The sequence below is a fragment of the Aplysia californica genome, unplaced genomic scaffold, assembly GCF_000002075.1.
Source record: "Aplysia californica isolate F4 #8 unplaced genomic scaffold, AplCal3.0 scaffold00009, whole genome shotgun sequence".
NCBI classification, from domain to species: domain Eukaryota; kingdom Metazoa; phylum Mollusca; class Gastropoda; order Aplysiida; family Aplysiidae; genus Aplysia; species Aplysia californica.
Window position 1 is genome coordinate 337,992 of NW_004797279.1, and position 4,534 is coordinate 342,525.

The window sequence follows — 4,534 nt, forward strand, 5'->3', positions numbered from 1 at the left end:
CACATGTGTAGGCTTATTTCATTGGCTGAATAGTAATTTCCTTCTCATTAAGCATTCATTCGTTGTTTTGCCTTATTGTGTCTTGCAAATCACCGCAATTATTTTCTTCTCTTTAAAAGACAGCAACATTTGGAGAAATTAATCTCACAATGAATTATATATGTATCTGATGTCCGTGCCGTTATAGTATATCACTGAGATAATCAATATGGGAGCGAGATGATTTCTGTAATACATGTTCACGGGCCTTGAACTGCTTTCGGACCAATTGTATCAATTTTACTTTCGATATCTCTGACTTTCGTCCACTGAAACAAGTTTTTTACGTTGTTGCTTTTTACCGTCCGCTGCGGGGGTGTGTCACGGTGATTCTTGAGATTTTGTTGATTCGCTGGAAGATCTATATTAGCCTAGGACTAGATTCTAGATCTAGATCTACATGTAATTTGTAGGGAAGAGGCGGGTAACGGGGAAGGAGGCATGAGCAAGAATATATCTGGTTTCTTAAACAACTAATTTATGTCATGTCGCTCTTTTTATTCGAGTGCTAGCTCCGCTAGCTCGTTACTTCATAATGTTGTAGGCCTACTAAAATTAAATTAGCGTCATGTTTTGATGGAATTTTTTGTGGGTTTTTATTTTATTATTATTTTTTTTAATGTTGGGGGGGGGGGGGTTGTTTTGTTGATGTGTTTTGTTGTGTTGTTGTTGTGTTTCGTTGTTTGGTTTCGGTTTGTTTGTTTTTTATTGTTGTTGGTTTTTGTATGTTTGTTGTTTTTTGGGGGGGCGGGTTGCTCCTGACCCTCTTTCAGATAAGTTGCTGTCGTTATCGGGTTTAGTTTTTTTCCGGTTTTGTTGTTGTTGTTGTTGTTGTTGCTTAAATTGGTAGTTGTTTTGTTGTTGTTTTTCTTCTCCTGCTGCTGCAGATGATGAGGATCGTGCCGATGTTGCTGCTGATGGTTATCTTGCTGCTGTTCCTGCAAGCGCCTCCCTAAGCTCTTTTTAAATATTTCTGGAGGCACGGTCCATGCGTCATGACAACTAATTACTGCTCTAAAGTCAGTGCTTTCATTTTTCTCTTCGGGTTTTGCGCCCCCCGGACTGATCTAGCAATGCAATGATTTAACTTTAATGATTATTGTTTGCGGGCTGGTGACATATTATAGTGACATGAAGTCGAGAAGTTTTGTCCACTCTCCTCTCGAATATCTCCTCACCCGTGTGCGCCTCACTTTTGCCGCAAAGAATTTAAGACAGGTGATTCAAAAAATTGACTTTCCCCACTGCAACAATGTGAACTTGATCTGCGTTTCGTATTTATAACTTCCTCTGTGAGCGAGCGGTACAGTTAAACTTAAAATTGTGCGCTTGTGTGTCTGTATGTTTGTGTGTGTGTGTGTGTGTGTGTGTGTGTGTGTGTGTGTGTGTGTGTGTGTGTGTGTGTGTGTGTGGCCAATACCATAGACCTTTTTAACATTCCGTGATCACAGCTTGAATTCGCGGAATGCTTTAAAAAATCGAAATAAATCGCGATTTCAAGTAACGTGGTGCGCGAAAAAACAGACAAACAAACTAACAAACAATCAACTGGTAGATATAGACCCTATATAATGAAAACAAAATGACATAAATGTTACCAGCAACAGCAGCTGACTCTATTATGAATTATGAGCACTCACTGTCATAGGCCTACCTATTACCATTACATAATTTGTGACGGAGCAAAACATTTTTCCTAGACTTATTTTGTTTTGGGGGGGGGGGGGGGGGGGGGGCGTAGTTGGATCTTTGTCTTTATTGTCTTTATTATCTATATCTATTCGCTGTTTTTGTTTTTGTTCTATCTTTGTACATATTACTATTACGGAAAAGCAGTCGGCTGGTCAGACACCAGAGCTGGACGTGGTCGCCGCCATAACATCTTTGCATAGAGGTCTATAAAGGCACCAACTATCTTTTTTGCTTTTGTTTTTGTAAAGTGTTTTACGGCGCTCGCAACTGCATAGGTCATATGAGCGCGCGGGACACACCTAATATTTTCAGTTGGTAGGAAATTTTGAATTTTGCCCGGGTGGCGGCGAAGCCTACTCTTATCGATTTTAGACCACCAAGGGATCTTTAACGTGCGCAACTTGCACACGGGCCCTCCGAGATTTTTCGCCCTTGTCCGAGAAGGCTAGGTGTAGATCTTTCCTACCAGAAGATCAGGGGTGTTGCAGAAAGACAGCAGTAAGGAGGGGCCAAGGAGTAGCAGTAGAAAGGCTGCAGAAAGAGTCAGGAGCCCAGAGGAGGGGGCAAAGGAGGTGAGGGGGTGGGGGCAGAAAGTGGAAATGAAAGCAGACAACAGAACATTGCTTGAGAGCAGGGAAGGAGGTGAAATGAGACAATTTTAGAGAAGAACGTTTTTTGGTCGCTACCCGGATTCGAACCCGGGACCTTTGAATGAGAGGCTAACACCTTAACCTCTAGGCCACGAGAGCCCCGCCAACTATCTATGTACTGATTCCCCCCCCTCTCTCTCTCTCTCTCTCTCTCTCTCTCTCTCTCTCTCTCTCTCTCTCTCTCTCTCTCTCTCTCTCTCTCTCTCTCTCTCCCCACCACCTATGCCCACCTTCTCTATTTCTGCCCCCACCCTTTCTCCCAAAAGTGTTCTCAAGACTTCACGTCTAAACCTGTAAAAAGCCTTTGTGGTATACCCTCCGACGATAGTCCAGCTCTCAATCTCTGGCCTTCAAGGCAGCCTTGTCTCAGCGGTGTTATTTCCCAGGTGTGGGGACAAGTTCTTGACGAACGTCAAATGCACCGAGTTGAATGAAGGTCTTTCGTTGGCGAACTCCGTGCTCGCTCCAGTACTGACTTCCTCGTCTAACCAGATTCATTTTCCATTATCGATTTGAGAGGGGAGTAGCCTAATATAGCCGACTGTTTTTTTAAGATTAGTTGCATAAAAAAAAAATATTCTTGTTATGCTTCCCTCTTCCACTCTTGAAGCTAATCTATGTCAATCTATTTTTCCCCTTCGCAATACATTTCCCTCATAGATTACTCAGTGGACACGACGGATCTTGGTGGAGGCTTTGAGCTCATCAAAATATCTGGGCGTGCAGATATGCGGTTTGCTGACACATCACAGAGAGTGCTGACCGAAATACATTTGTACATAACAATAATACAAATCCATAATAATATTAATGTAGTCATGAAAGCTCATTCCAGGTGCAACAGCTATCGTATCCATTATTTATGGGCCTGTCGAAACAAACTTTCGTCAGGTCGTAGGGATAAATAGCCAGAAATTTTAGATATGCTAGTCTCAACTCTTTATGGCCAGGTCAGAAGAGGAGACTTTACCCTCTCTTTTCTTGCACACACAATTCAACTTTTTATTTTCTATTTGTTCTGTTTCTTCGATGATTGCTTATCATTATGAAGCTATTCTTTGAAATATGCGAGATACGAAGGAAGTTCATACTGAATTCTCTTCGGATCAATGGTTACTTCCGGTAGGGATAGAACGATAACATACTACCCCCGACTTTGAGCTGTTTGGTCGCAATATCTTGTTTCATTCCTCTTGGTTACTTACAGTTTCTGTTTCATTGTGAACCCAGATATCCATGGCGTGATTGGTAATTTTGTGACTTTTAAAATAATTTATTTAAAAAATGTTTTACTCAATAATAACTGTCTGGCCCAGGAAAAAGTATGTCAGTCAGTCAGCTCATTCAAACCTGATTTTCTGAGTGTGTCAGTGTCGTCACTGTCACTGGACTGGTGTCAGTGGTGACATGACACTGTTTATGTTAGTTAATGTCACTCGTTACAAGTTCAAGTTCACAGACACTGAACTTTCCCTTTACTAGATCTACCCCCTTTACTCCCATTTTGTCTCTGCTTTTGTCAACTTCAGGAATTTAGCAGTAAAACATCCTGCAACTGCAAGAGGATTGAACAGCAAGAACTTTGAAGACAATGAACGATGTGCAGATCTAGAATCTAGATCTAGATCTATATCTAGATTCTAACAATCAATTAATAGAAATAGAATAGGCAAAGGGCCTATTTTATGACAATAATAGTAACTTAAACTGTAACACTACTAATAAACCAGTTTAATAATAAAAGTTCCAAAATTATCAAGGTCTTCACATAACCCCCCTTCCTAAACTTTTCTTGCTTCATAGAAGAAGGTTAGAAGGCTAAAGATTTTATTTCAACCGCTATCTTGATTAAAAGGTAGATCTAGATCTATATAGATCTAGACTATATTAAAATTTAACTTGACGAAATGAAGGCTGAAGGCCTACCAGATCTAGATCTAGATCATTCAGCTGACATTTCATTATATTCCTGCCAGGGTTTTTCTCCAAGTTTTTACTACTCCTTGTGGTCTAGATAGACACCAATTTCCCAAACTGTTAAGTAAGAACTCCTTTGTATGTCATTAAATTTGAAGCGTCAATCCAAAAAGGCCACCTCTGTATTCTCACCCCTGGTGAGAATAGCTCATGACCCTCTATTTTCACCCCCCCCC

The 4,534-nt window shown here is 40.9% G+C and overlaps 1 protein-coding gene across 1 annotated transcript in view; it reads left to right on the forward strand.

Moving 5' to 3' along the window:
• Window positions 1-3,493: 3,493 nt before the first annotated feature.
• The window catches only part of LOC101859679 (E3 ubiquitin-protein ligase MARCHF5), a gene marked incomplete at its 3' end in the record, with an annotated part of 5,940 nt that continues 4,899 nt past the window's right edge, over window positions 3,494-4,534 (forward strand). Inside the window, 1 exon segment of the mRNA XM_013082606.2 lies at window positions 3,494-3,629.